Below are 15895 nucleotides of genomic sequence, written 5' to 3' on the forward strand. Positions count from 1 at the left end.
CTAATGGCAGAATAAATAACCATCTCAATTATTAATATTGCAAGTGCTAGTTTTACACCGTATTTACCCATGGATCTCTTTCTTGGGATTAGAAGTTTACATAACCCAGCTTATATACATGCGTAAAATATTTTTTTAATATATTTTTTGTATGCAATATGATTATAGGATTAGGAAATTATTCATTTCTTAATTAGTTTGTGTCCCCTCCATATACTAAGAGATACAAGCTAAGTTATCAATATAATCAAAACAAAACAAAAACTTTTCGTTATAGGAAAGTTTTATTTTAGAATAATTAATATATTATCTTGATTAAATTGAATTGCCTCTTGAATTTTGACACATTTCAAGAAATAGTCATTATACGAAAATATTTTTTTAATGTTACATAATAGAACTTATATGAATATATGATTAATTGTCAGATAATGCTTAATATTAAATATAAACTACATTTTGCTTTTATAAAAACCTTAAAAATATAATGGAGAGATAATGTTGTATGTTACAAAAATGACCTTTAAAACTCAAGAAGAATAAATCTTATTGCACTATTATTGGATCATCTATTAATAATATATTAAATAGAGCTTAAAGTAATCTTTAGATAGATTGTTAATTTTTTAGTTTTCTACTATATATTATGACATATCAGTTTAAGTGACTAATTCACGTAAATTTAGCACAATTTTCTATCTTTACATTATGACATAAAATTTTTATTATATTTTTATCTCTTCATAATAATCTATCTTTATATGACATAAAATTTTCATTGTATTTTTATCTTTTTATAATAACCTATCTTTATATAATGTTGTAAGATTTTTTTTCAACCTTAACTTTTCATATTCTCTTTATCTCTTATCCTTTATTTTTATTTAAATTACACTATTGCTTTTAATGTAAATTCTTTTTAATAAGTATAAATTTAATTAAAATCTAATTATTTCTCTTCTCCTTTCATATCCATCACAAATAATTTGAAATTCTTATTTTTCTCTTCTCCATCATATTCCCTTTACACTTTACCTGGTTGGCCATTTATAATTCCATAGGTAGAATATGTATTATGAAGTTCCATGCCCTGATTAGTAGTTGTCATTCATTCTCTTTTATTTATTTTTTTTAATGAAAAGTGATAAATTTCGAAGAATGATGAAGGCATATGAACTGACATAGAATGTACTATAATTATTGATGCTTTTATGCATCTTATGCTTTTTCTTTATTATACCTATAAAAATAAAAATAAAAAGTTGAAGAAAAAAATACATTTTATAAAACTTTAGCAAAATCAATATAATTATTTCTTACAAACATAATGAAAAATAATTCTTATTAAAAAGTTATCAACAAAGGAAGTTAAAAAATGGCTCTACACAAAATGGTCAAGTGAGATTGAAGACATTATTATTTTATTCTATTCCTAAAATTAAATATAGTATAAAGTATGAGACATTTATATTGACCATGGTATTTTGTATGTGCTATCAAGAACTGAACTTCAATTCAACATTATAGGTTACGACTTGAACTTTGCCTATCTCATTTGATTATACATTGTCGATGTTATTTTATCCGAATTTCATAAAGCATTGAAAGCAAGTTTAGCAGCTTCCAATATAAGTTTTTACAATTTCAAAACTAAATAAACTTTCGAAGTATTGATTTCATGTATTATATATCATGAGCTACTTCTAGTAAGATTCAAATCACTTTTTGAGATTTTTTTATTTCATACAAACGAATACTTTAGATACTTTTGTTGATAATTTATTGATCACTTAACTCTATTCATTAATTCTATATCTATATAAAGATATCTATTTTTATATCTCAAAGGAGACTCACATGATGATAAGTTTTATAAGTTCTATTTCATGTCTAATCTTCTATGTTTATAGAATTATTTTTCACTCTCCATATTTTTCTTGCCAAAATATACATTCTTTAGAGATGAAGAGACAAACTCAATTTTCTGTAAGACAAGATATACCTCAGAGATGTTATCATACAAGAATAATTGGCGTCCACCATAGAACTAGTAAACTAATTTCTTGATCCAATGAATAAATTCAAAGAATTATTTTCAAATAACATTTACATATTTTAGCAATTTATGTATTTTAATTTTTTTTATTACTCAACCTCTATTCAAAACTTAGTTTCACAAGGACATATAACATTCATTTGAGAATTTCACAAATAATTCATTTAGAATAATGAAAAGACTATTGACACTAATATTTAATTTGTTGTACTTTCTATCAATAATTTGAAGTCTAAAAATATGCGCTTCAAACTCCTAAAAATTGAAATAAATCAATGTATGTCACCTACAAAATTTCTTTAATTTCATTCTCTTTAATTACTTGACATGTTCTATCTTTTTTAAGAAAATTATTCTTGACCAAAAGCGGGAAGAGTACAAAACCTGCTACATAGTCACTTATAATTACTTTGTTTTCATCTTTTGGGATTATGTATTATACAGTACAGTCTTATTTCTTACATTTTTCTTATCTATTGTCATCAGAGTGGACAAGACCTCTCCCTATATATCGTTGACATTTTAAATCCAAACGTACCATAATTTATTCTTTGCATTAGCTATTTTTATTCATGTGTCATATTTGTCGAACATGTTTTGCTCATTATACTCCAATTGCGCACGCATTTTTGAAATATAACTACATTTTGTTGCTGGGACATCTCAAAGTCAAAGTCTGCAAATCTATAGAATTTTTTCAAAAGTCATTCTTAAAATTTGATAAACATGAACATTATTCTCTAATTATTTCTTTTGTACTTTTATAATTTTAATTTATATACGAATTCATTCATCACACATGAACAAATTCCAAACATATAATTTCTATATGGCATTATAATTTCTATACGGTCATGCTAATTTTTTTCATGAATTATATTATTATTATTTAATCTTTTTATATCAACATCTATACAATTAGATGAGTCCGAATCTCGAATGAAATTGAATTATTTCAAAATTCATAATAAAATTGCTCAATAATACTATATTAATTCAATCTCTATTATTTATTTTATTATTAATACTTCATTTTTTTTCCTACTACGTTTATAATTTTGAATATATTTTTGCATAAACTTAAATCCAAAATTGAATTGTTCAAAAATCCTAATAGCTCTATGTCAATTAATTGATTATATTAATTATATATTCTTTATTTTCTAGTCATATATAACTACTACACTATTCATTTCATTAAATTTTATGTTACTATTTGTTTAATGCAGAAAATTAAACAAAAAATAGTTACAAAATACAAATTTACTATTTTTGCACAAGAAATATATTTCATAGCTAAACAAAATTTATTATATCATTAAATGACTAATTATTTTATTACTTTCTTAACAAGTTAATGTAGATTCTATAAAATAAAGTTCAAATATTAATAAATAAAATTAAGTAATTCACATTTAGTATGTATGACATTTATATATGTCGTCTTCTTCTCTATAGTTATCAACTTTCAAAGTATATTTTTGTACTTTGAACTCTTATACTTTTACAATATATATGATTTAATAAATGTTATGACTTTATACATATTCATTTTCTCAATTTATCTTATTTATATCATATGACCTTCATTATAAATTGTAGATATTCAATAACTAATTGCTTTGAGTGAGAAATTCATCAATAATAAGTTGTACGTTGTGGGTTGAAAACTTACCAAGACAATTAATCATTATATCCTCAGATCATACAATCGATTCCATCAATGGATATATATTTTTGAACTTTTCAGTTCACATACAATCAAATGCATATATACACTACACATGCTCTCTTTCCTCGAACTTTTCTAATGGCTTTGAGTAATAAGTATTTGGCTTTGAATTTTATTGATCTGTTCAGTGGTTTTAGCTATCATTTCAGGTCCTAATAAGCTTGTTACTCCAGCTTCATACCAGCATAGCGAAGATTGGCACTTTCTCCCATACAGAGCCTCGTACGGAGCTATTTTGATGCTCGCATGGTAGCTGTTATTATTCGCAAACTCCACTGGTAGCATATACTGATCCCAGCTTGCCGGTTGGTCTAAAATACAATCCCTCAGCATATCCTCTAGGGTTTGGATTGTCCTCTCCGATTGGCCATCGGTTTGAGGGTGATACTCAGTGTTTAAACTTAATTGAGTTCCAAACGCTCGTTGAAAAGCTCCCCAGAACCTTAAGGAGAAATGGGAATCTCTGTCGGAGATTGTGGTGGTAGGCACACCATGCAACCTCACAATTTTTTTGATGTACAAATGTGCTAGCTCCTCTAATATACAATTCATCTGAATGGGTAAAAAGTGAGCCGACTTTGTCAGTCGATCCACAATCACCCAAATAGTGTCAAAATCCAGCTCGAGTTCTTGTCAAACCCGACACAAAATCCATTGCGATGCTCTCCTATTTTCATTGCAAAATTTCTAAAGGTTGAAGGGTTCCAGATGGTCTCTGATGTTCCATCTTGGCCCTCTGACAGGTTAAACACTTAGAAACGTACAACGCTACATCGTTCTTCATTCCCGACCACCAGAACATTGCTTTCAGATCATGGTACATCTTGGTACTTTCTGGGTGAATAGAGAATCCGCTTCTATGTGCTTCCTTCAAGATATCTTGCCGCAAAGTCCTAACATTCGACACATAGATCCTACCATTGTATCTCCATAATCCGTCTCTGTCCCATGACACTCTCCACCGCTTTCCTTGCTCAATAGTCGACAATACCTTCTGCAGTTCTTGATTGTCTTGCTAAACTTCTAGGATTTTAGACTTAAAATCACTTGAAACTTGTAATTGACTTAGACACAGAGTATCGGACACTTCTCTGACACCTAAGTTCAGACTCTCAAATGCCATTAGCAACTCTTCCTCTCGAAGCATCATCAAAGCAGCACATAATTATTTTCGGCTCAAAGCGTCCACCACAACATTAGCCTTTCCTGGGTGGTAGTTTAACTCAAAATCATAATCTTTTAGCAGCTCCATCCACCTCCTCTGACGCATATTCAGTTCTTTTTGATAAAAAAGATACTTTAAGCTTATGTGGTCTGAGAAGACTTGAAACTTGATGCCATACAGATAATGCCTCCAAACTTTTAAAGCAAACACAACGACAGCAAGCTCTAGGTTGTGAGCCGGATAATTCATTTTGTACGGTCTTAATTACCGTGAAGCGTAAGCCATGATATTATAGTGCTGCATTAGCACACACCCCAGACCCTTCAATGATGCATCACAGTAAACCTCAAAAGGTTCGCTAGGCTCAGGAAACACTAACACAGGTGCAGTGGTCAACTTTTGCTTCAATGCTTGAAAACTTTCCTTGCATTCAGAGGTCCAAACAAACAATGCGTCCTTCCTAGTCATCTTAGTTAAGGGCAAAGCGAGTTGTGAAAAACCTTTGATGAATCTTCGATAATAACCCGCAAAATCTAAGAAACTCCTTATCTCCGTCACAGAGGTTGGTCGCCCCCAGTCCATTACTGCCTCAACTTTAGCAGGATCCACTGCAATCCCTTGTTGACTTACCATATGACTAAGAAACTTCACCTCACTCTTCCAGAATTCACATTTAGATAACTTGATGTACAATTTCCTTTCCTTCAAGATCTATAACATAGTCCACAAGTAATCCACATGTTCTTCTTCAATTTTGGAATAAATGAGAATGTCATCAATGAAGACAACAATGAATTTGTCCAAGAACAGACAGAAAATCCGGTTCATGTAGTCCATAAACATTGCCAGAGAATTGGTTAACCCGAAAGACATTACCGTATATTCATAGTGGCCGTAATGAATTCTTTGAAAGTAGTTTTTGGAATGTCCTCGTCACCCACTCTTATCTGGTGATAACTAGATCTAAGGTCAATCTTGAAAAACACCCCAACACCATATCGTTGGTCCATTAGATCGTCGATTCTTGGTAATGGATACTTATTCTTCATAGTGACTTTGTTCAATTGCCGATAATCCACGCTTAAACGCATACTCCCATCCTTTTTCTTCACCAATAACACTGGCACTCCCCACGAAAAAATACTCGGTCGGATGAAATTCTTACTCATCAATTCTTCCAACTGAGATTTAAGTTCAGTCAATTCCAACGATGATATTCTGTAAGGCACAATTAAGAATGGCCCAGCTCTAGGCACCAAATCAATCGCAAACTCGATTTCTCAAGAAGGAGGGAATTCAGGAATGTCATCCGGAAACACTTCAGAAAATTCATTCACAATCGGAATCTGTTATAAACTTTGCTCCTCTCTCGACACATTAGCAGCTAGCAACATAACACCCTGACATTCACACCTACAGTTTACTACAACGGAATTCAAATAATAACCCTTCGCCACAACTGGCCCTTCCTACCCTTTCGATATAAAATGCAACGACCTTTCAAAACACTCAAGAAGAACGCAGTTCTTAGATAGCCAATCCAATCCCAAGATGAGATCAAGACCAGTCATCAGCAAACAAATTAGATCATGGACAAAATCTAGCTATTTAACTCGGAATGAAACTTGTGGACAACCTAATCTAGTCACAGTAGCTTCAAAAGTAGCATTATGCACTTTCAAATCATAACCCAACACAACTATCTTCAATCCTAACTCACTAGCCTTTTCGAATGCTATGAATGAATGAGTCACTCCAGAATCAAATAAGGCATCTAAAATTTTACTAGCTACTTCAATATTACCTCTAATCAATGTCTTGGATCCCTTAACACTAGCAGTAGAAATAGTGAACACTCGCCCTGGTTGCTGTGCTCTTCCAGCTTCATACTTCTTCTTTTCTGGACAATTCCAGGCCATGTGCCTGGCTTGTCTGCAAAAGTAACACACTCCCAGTCCAGTTCTGCATGGGACTCCAGGATGATAACTCCCGAACCTCTAACAACTCAGCTCATTCTGTGGCTATTTCCCGAACCTTCTCCCTTGATTATCAGTGTTTTTAGGCCATCGGAAGTTTCTCTGACCTTGATTCAGTTGCAGGAAAAATTCTCCACGCTTAAAATTTCTTCCCGTTGGTGCAAAGTTCCTCCCTTGGTTCCTCTAAAAAGGCATCCTCTGACTCCCTTTTCCATTGCAGTCTTTCTTATATACTATTTCGCTACTCGGATCTTGTTCACAAGTTCAAAAAAGACCCTAATCTCCATCGGCCCAACGGAGCTCAGAATGTCACTCCGAAGTCCTCTCTCATACTTTATACACTTCCATTCTGTAAAGTCTTCCGGAGTACCTTGGCAGATTTGAGAAAACCACCATAATTCTTCAAATTTATTGGTGTACTCTGCAATGGTCATCTAACCCTGGTTTAACTGCAGCAGCTCAAGCTCCGTAGCATTTCTAACTGAATTAGAAAAATATTTTCTGTAAAACTCCATTAGAAACACCTCCCAAGATATCACAATGCCATCTGGTTACAGAATATGCCGTGTCCCCTACCACCAGTATTGAGCTTCACCCTGTAACTGGTAGGTCTCGCACTTCACTCATTATTTTTCAGGAACCTGCTGAGCCTGCAGATCCCACTCCATTGCTTGAAGCCAATTATCAGCTTCAGGAGGGTTTGTACCTTCAGAAAAGTGGCAAGTGTCATCATCCCCTCTTTACCGTTATTCCCATTTCTGTTATTCATTTGATTCCCTAACGCTTCAGTTGTCGCCTGCATAGCCGTAGCCATGTTTTCCAGGGAAACCATAAAGTCCACAGGGTCATTTCTCACCGTTTCAGGGTTCGCACTACCTATTCTACCTGTGCCTCACCCGCGATCGTGTCCGCAAGTTGACATCTGGTCCCTATTCACACCAAACAACTGATGATATCAAGTTGATCAGTCTCAATATCGCAAGTATAGTGCTTCAAAGTCCCAAACGCATGATCATGAACATTCATGCCACATATATCAGTTAGATAACCTAATTTAGCATGTATAGACACCCAGAGTATGCCCAGAATCATAATCAGTCCATCCCGCAGGCTCTACAGGAACGAACTGCTCTGATACCATAATGTAACACCCTACCGCACAGAGCTTTACGCTTAAGCTGTAGAACAAAGATGGTATGGTATTACGACTTCTAAAATTATATATATATATATATATATATATATATATATATATATATATATATATATACAATGAGAGTTAAAAGCGTAACGATCAGAAATAACATTTACTTGCATATGAAGAAAGCATATGTACATATACATATATATAGACAATGAGAGTAGAGAGTCAAGGATACAAAATATTCAAGCTCTGAGCCAGCCTGCGAAGCTATGATTGGCCGGAGAATATTTACGTACATACATATAAATCTCAAGTTTCCAAAATACACAAAATACTCTATTTCTTCAAACTGCCTCTATGAGGTTCAAGAAATTAAACAGCATAAGGAGAATTATACACAATATATATAAATAACCCAGACACAAGATCCCAACTCCGCTGCAACCGGAATCTGCATACACTTAGCGAGGTGCCTCTTAACCTGCATATGAAAAACATAAATATCCGTATAAAATGAGAACCAGAGGTTCTTAGCATGGTAAAGGTGTCACATACATAAGATATAAAGTCCCGATAAAGCCAGAGGTGATCCTAGAACTCCACACTCATATAATAAAACTTAAAGACTTAAAACGAAAATCATAAGCAGGATAGTTCTCTAAGGCTCTTGAACTTAACCAAACTCTAACTAAATCTCTTCAAAATCCTTTTTCTTCCACTAAAATCCTTCAGAACACCAATAGAGTCACACAGACAAACAAAACAGATAAAGGCAAACACATTTATAGTACACTTAATGCAGGTATCAAGTATAACAAATAGCATATTGATTCACATAGACAAACCCAATTAATGCACAAGCAAATAAAACAAGAATATGCATATGATGTATGCCTGTTCTATGGCTGATGAGTCTCATCTATCGGTTATAAAACCAACCCGACATGTTCGGCTGCTAAACCCTGGACAGTCCCCCGTGCACCATCCCCAAGAGTCTATGCATAGGTTTTTTCTCATTCATAAATAAATTTTGCTCTTTGGGGGAATTTTCGGGGTGTTAAAGTACCCGACCACATCTTACGACGTAGGGTCAATAGAGTATTAAAGTCTCGACTTGGAGCACATTTTCGGGGTGTTAAAGTCTCGACTTGGAGCACGTGGTGGCAAGCCACTGTATCTTACCCATAAAAACTCGTATCTCAGATAAATAAGTGCATAAGTCACATTCAGATTCATATTCATTCATTCAATTTCATTAAGTCCATATACCTCATACGTACCCCATTTCTCCACTTTCCATTCATAATTCATCATGTCACTGGCTTTCTTCACCTCCAAGTTTTCCCCTTTTCATAGCTTAATCTCTTTACTATACTTAAAACTGATATTTAGGCTCTAAAAGAATAAAAATAGAGGTTTTGAGGTTAAAAATCATGTTTAAAATACAAAAAAATCAATTTGCTAAAAAACAGGGTCCCGCATACACGAATCATGTCCCACGTACGCGGATGGAGTATTTTTCCCAACTCGCATACGAACCCCTTATCCGCGTACACGAGTACACTGGACAGAGCGAATGACCGTGTAAGTGACCATGTCCACGCGTACGCGGGTGCCCCGATTTTCCCATACCACGTACACGGAACTTGTGCGAGTGCACCAAACATAAGCGAATGGTTGCGTACACAGCCATAAGCCCGTGTATGTGCCCCCTTCCCTTAAAAAACAGCTTCTACAAGTGCAGATTTCACAATTTACATCTCCAACCTCCGACGCGCATAACTCTTTCGTTAAAAATCATCCTTCATCCATTCTTCAAACAGTGTAAATTTCACGGATCCAATTTTCATATGAAACAATTTTGAAAAGGTTTTGGGATCTGGAAGCCGAGTTATGGCTTGCCAAAATTTGGTCAAAAATCAAATTTTCACAAAATTCTCAAACCTCTATTTTCACCAAATTCATGACTCACTAACCACATTTGCAAATTCCTACCCAGCACCAAAACATACCATATCACAGCCAACATAGCCGCACATTCTACCATAACCAATCATACCTCAATTTGAATAGTTTCATTCCAAAATTTTCAATCATGCCAACACAATCATCAACATTCACGTATCCACATCCAATATTCTCATCTATTACCATCAAAATCATCATTCATCAATCTTTTCACCAAACCAACTATATTCATATAATAAATCATTCAATCTATCATACCTCATCAATTCAACATACATTGTCAACTAAAACTACCAATCAAGCCTCAAAATTCATTATTCAACTTATCCTAGGTCATCTAGCCTAAGTTTTCACGACACACTACATATTATATACGAGAAACCAAAATCATACTTTGGTCAATTTCTCCCCGAAGCCAAAGACACCCAAAAAGGCAAGATCACAAGCCTCCCACGCCAAAATTTAGCAACCAAGACTCAATCCAAGCTTCCAATTTCCACAAATATGCCCAATTCATATATATATATATATATATATATATATATATATATATATATATATATATATATATATATATATATATATATATATATATATATATATATATATATACTTCGTAATTCACAATACCATATTTAATACAAAATTTTAATACCCAACCACAATAATCAAGGAATTCACTAGGGTTAGAGTTGTCTCACCTTTTCGAAAAAATTGGGTCAAAATCTGGCAAACCCACTAAGCTAGCTTGATCATAAACATCAAAACCAACAAAATCTCAACACCTAAATCATAGAATTTTCGAAATTGGAGAAGGAAAGAATTGAAACTTAAAGGTGATTTTCTTACCTAATTAAGTACAGCTTTGTAGAACTCGACGTTGTGGTCGCGTGGCCGCAAACGGTGTGGCAATCGGAGTTCGGAATTGAAAGTTATATGAGATTTAGTGGAGGGTTAGAGTTATTTCTCAAGCTCTTCTCTCCTTGGACTTGTTTCAGTGTTTCATGCTGAATGAAGGAGGAATAAGGTGTTTCATTAAGTGTTTGTGGCTTTGTGGGTTGGGCCTCGGGTTCGGTTCAGATCCGATTCAATTGGTTCAGTCTGTTCGACCCAATCTTAGACTAAATTTTTTAAAATTAATGTTAAAATTCATGTTTTAATTAATTATACCTCATTATATATAAAATTTCTATTTTCTAATTTTCTTGATTAATAATTAATTTATTCGCTAATTATGCAGAGTTTACACTTTTGTGATCAAGATTCACCGTTAGAGAAACAAAGCATAATTAGATTGAGAGTGCATAGTGATTTTGGTTCTTTCATTCCTGCAAGTAAAAGGCTAAGAATGATGAAAGAAGTTTCAGGGAGTTATTTAAATAGCCTGTTGACAGAGGTGTCTTCGTGCTATTGCAACCGATTCTACCCTAATAAGCATGATCGATCTTGCTGCTTGCAGAATTGAGGCTATTGGATACTAGGTTCGTCACCATCTCTCTGAAAGGTAAAACAGATCCATGGTTTCAATTTCCCTACATTAATACTATTGATTGTCGGTACTAGAATTTGCCTGTTATCAAGTGGGTTTGGTATTGTTTTGATTCTTAGAAAGTTGTTGAGCTCTTTTGGTTTAATATATATTGCTGAAATTCAATTATCGCTGTTATTCTAAAATTTATTTGACAAGATAAATTGAATTAAGATTATTAGAATAGAAAATTGAGATTTTCTTTTGCTCATTTATTTAACATTTACAGATAGAAGCAAAAGGTGATGCTGATTTGAGGAGTGAAGTAAGAAAGAAAGTTAAACCTAGGGCTGTAACATTTGAGAGACAGAGGTTTGATTGGTTGAATGAAGTTTGAGATTTATAGCTATTATACATTTGTAAAGCTTTTTTGGCATGGATGAATTAAGATTTTTGTTTATATTAGATGGAAACCATGTATTGCCTTCAGTTTTCTATAATCACTGAGATAAATTCAATTGATATGTGTGTACTTTCTGTTTAGTCTTATATGAGCAATGAGCTTAGTTTTGGCTACTGATATACATGTGTGCTAATTAGATGCAGATTCTCTTTCAAAATGTTACAATTATCTGTAATTCTAACTAATGGATCAACTATTTTGATGTTGTTATACTCAGCCAACTATGTAATTTATAGAATTGCTGATTAATTAAATAATTTTGGTAGAAGTTAACTTACTTTTGATTTTAACTCTAAATAAACATGAGTTTATATATCTTATTCTTCGTGTTTTGATTATTTTTTTCACAATTTCTAAGAAATATGATACATCAATAAATTAGGAATTTTGTCAGAGATAGTTCTCTTTTATTAACCCAAGTTTCAACACTTGCAGCTTGTGAAAAGCAAGATCTTATAGCTAACTTGCATTGTATGAGTTTATTTGGCAATAGGGAGTGCAATGAATAAGATTTAGAGAGGAACAAAAGATTGCTAAAATTTTGGTTGTTTTAAATTCTCTGTTTGGTCTATAGATCTTTGTGGTAGGCCAGATTTTAGAGAACACTAATCCTAAAGTATGAATTATTAGATAATTTATAATATTGTGTCTATATATATCATGTATTACATTATGCACCACATTATAAATGTGGAATTTATCAAGAGAAAATTTTCCTTGATGTAATTATTGAGATTTGTCACTAGAATATTTAATGGCTAATTTGTTCGGGCAAAAAGTTATTGAGTTGAGATTGAACAAGATTTGTAATAAGATTTATTATTATGAATGTAATTAAATGCTTTATTTTGTTGGAATTATGTATTATGTATAAATAATAATATATAAGTGTTGGAAAAATAATTTTAAAATAAAAAATAGGTGGTTGTTGATTGTGTAACAATAATAATGATTAGGGATAAGTATGATTTTGGTCCCCAACGTATGGGCTGGAAATTTATTTCGTCCCTCACCTTTTTTTTGTTCCAAAATAGTCCCCAAAGTTTCAATTTATTTTAAAATCGTCATTTTTACCAATTTTATTTTTTTATTACCAAATTACCCTTCATTAAAAAAATTATAAAATAAAATAAATATAAAATAAATTAAAAAATAAAAAGAAGAAAGAAAGGGATACGAAGGGGGTGGGGAGAAAAAGAAAGGGGGGGCGCGCGAGAACAAGGGGGGAAGGAGGGGGAAGGAGGGGGAAGGAGGGGGAGAGGAGGGGGACACCGCACCACCTCCCCGCCACCCCGCCGCTCTGCCACACCACCACACCGCACTCCCATGCACCACCGCACCGCACCGCACCGCACCACCACCACCTTCTTCTTCTTCTTCTTCTTCCACCGCACCATCGTCCCTGCCGCACCACCGCACCGCACCCCCGCCGCAGCACCGCACCGCACCGCGCCACCACCATCTTCTTCTTCTTCTTTTCTTCTTCTTCTTCTTCTTCTTTTTCTTCTTCCGCCGCACCACCGCACCAGCAATTCTTCTTCTTTCTTCTTTCTTCTTTCTTCTTCTTCTTTTGTGAACTTGATTTGTTTGTGAAATTTCTGGATTTTTTTTTAAATTTGTTGTGAAATATTATTGTTGCTGAAATTTATTATGAAATATTGTTGTGGATTTCTGATGATGATGATGATGATGATGACCATGATGATAATGTGGTGGTGGTGGGTTCTGGTGGTGGTGGTTGTTCTGTTCTGGTGGTTTAGGTGTTGTTCTGATGATGATGATGACGGTGATGATGATGATGACCATGATGATAATGTGGTGGTGGTGGTGGGTTCTAGTAGTGGTGGTGGGAGAAAACACAGCGCCGCCGAGACGGGGGGAGAGGGGAGAAAGAGAAGCGGGAGGGGTGTTGTTTCGGGAAGAGGGGAAGGGAAAAGGGAAAAGGGGGAAGGTCGCCGTCACAGCAGCTCCACACTGCCACAGCCGCTCCACGCCGCTGCTCCTCATCTGCCTGCATTTGCGCTTCTGCTTCTGTCTCTGGTTGATGAAGAAGAGGGGATGGAGGGAGGGGTATTTTTGTCCGAAGGACCATTTTACAATAAACTGAAACCTTGGGGACCATTTTGGAGCGAAAAAAAGGCGAGGGACGAAATAAATTTTTAGCCCCTACATTGGGGACCAAAATCATACTTATCCCTAATGATTATAATTAAAAGAACACCTAAGGTATTAGTGGCAATAATAACGACAACTAAAAATGAATAACATGAAAATTATAGAATTAGTTTGTGGCCATATAAATTGCCACTACAAATAGTAGAGTTTTGTGGCCATTAAAGTGTCTTTACTGGCAATTGTTATAATTACCGCTAAAATCTTTTAACAACAAAATATGTATAAGACGATTAATGTCTAATTGCCGGTAAAAGTATTAGTGACTATTTTGATTGCCGCTAAAAATGAAAAAAAAAATAATCACTAAAAATAATTTTTCTAGTAGTATTAAGCTAGTTGTACATCTTAAATTTTGATTTGGTCTTTAATAGAAGATTGTGAGCCAGGTAGGATTTTATTATTTTATGCTAGTCTGAAATCTAGTTTAGATAGTGTCATGCTCAAATATGAATAGTGACTTCAGAGTTTCGGTCCCCAATATACTAAAGCCGCTTTTGTTGTTCTTTTCCCATCATCAGAGGAGTCTCAATTCAGCCCTATTAAGGATACAGAAAATTTTGGTTGAGAAAGATCGAAAGAACTACAAGATTGAAACAATCCTTTCGCCAATTTCTGATTTCTAATTTCTTTCTATGACTAACGACACGCTTCCGTATTATGATATATTTTTGGTGATTCAATATAGATGATTTAGATTAATAAAATAATTTATTTCTACATTAACCACTTAAACTGACAAGGCATTATATATATATATATATATATATATATATATATATATATATATATATTTTTATATTGGAAAGTTAAAAAATTAACAATGCATTTAAAAAGGACTATCTTAAGCTTTATTTTAAGATATTACTAATAGATGGTCCAATAGTAGTGTGATAAGATTTATTCTTGAGTTTTAAAGATAATTTTTGTAACATACAACATTATCTCTACATTACATTTTTAAGGTTTTTATAAAAGAAAAATGTAGTTTATATTTAATATTAAGCATTATCTGACAACCAATCAGATAAGTTCTTATGTAACGTTAAAAAAACATTTTCGTATAATAACTATTTCTTGAAATGTATCAAATTTAAGAGGCAAATCAATTTAATCAAAATAATATATAAATCATTCTAAAATAAAACTTTGCTATAATGAAAAGTTTTTGTTGTGTTTTGATTATATTGATAACTTAGCTTGTAGCTCTTAGTATATGGAGGGGACACAAACTAATTAAGAAATGAATAATGCCTTAATCCTATAATCATGTTGCATACAAAAAAATATTGAAAAAAGATTCTACGCATGTATATAAGCTGGCTTTGTAAATTTCTAATCCCAAGAGAAGAGATCCATGGGTAAATAAATACGGTGTAAAATTAGCACTTACAATATTAATAATTGAGATGGTTATTTATTCTGCCATTAGTAGTGAATCTAGAAACATTATTTTTGATCAACCTTTGAATCAAATATATTATATTGCAAAAAAGAATAAGCTCAGGAACTGTATTGATGATTGCAACAAACAATATAGGAAGGGGATAACGGAGATTATACGTTGCGTTAAAAAGTGCTATGAGGACTATTTACTATTTTATTTTGCGGGTGTTGAAAATGAGTACATATATGTATGACGTATTTCATGTGCATATTGTGTAACATCCTCATTGTATGTTTAGTTTGTCATGTTAAGTTACAACCAACAAATAACAAGAACATTATTATCCCACTTGACTTTTTACACA

General features: G+C 33.3%; 1 long non-coding RNA gene across 1 annotated transcript; it reads left to right on the forward strand.

Annotated features, from left to right (window-relative positions):
- Window positions 1-10696: 10696 nt before the first annotated feature.
- Window positions 10697-12089, forward strand: LOC112792206 (uncharacterized). The gene is made up of 3 exons (XR_003197433.3): window positions 10697-10877; window positions 11282-11545; window positions 11799-12089. It is a non-coding gene; the product is annotated as an uncharacterized lncRNA (long non-coding RNA).
- Window positions 12090-15895: the final 3806 nt, after the last annotated feature.

The sequence above is a fragment of the Arachis hypogaea genome, chromosome 1 (genome assembly GCF_003086295.3).
Source record: "Arachis hypogaea cultivar Tifrunner chromosome 1, arahy.Tifrunner.gnm2.J5K5, whole genome shotgun sequence".
Lineage (NCBI taxonomy): Eukaryota > Viridiplantae > Streptophyta > Magnoliopsida > Fabales > Fabaceae > Arachis > Arachis hypogaea.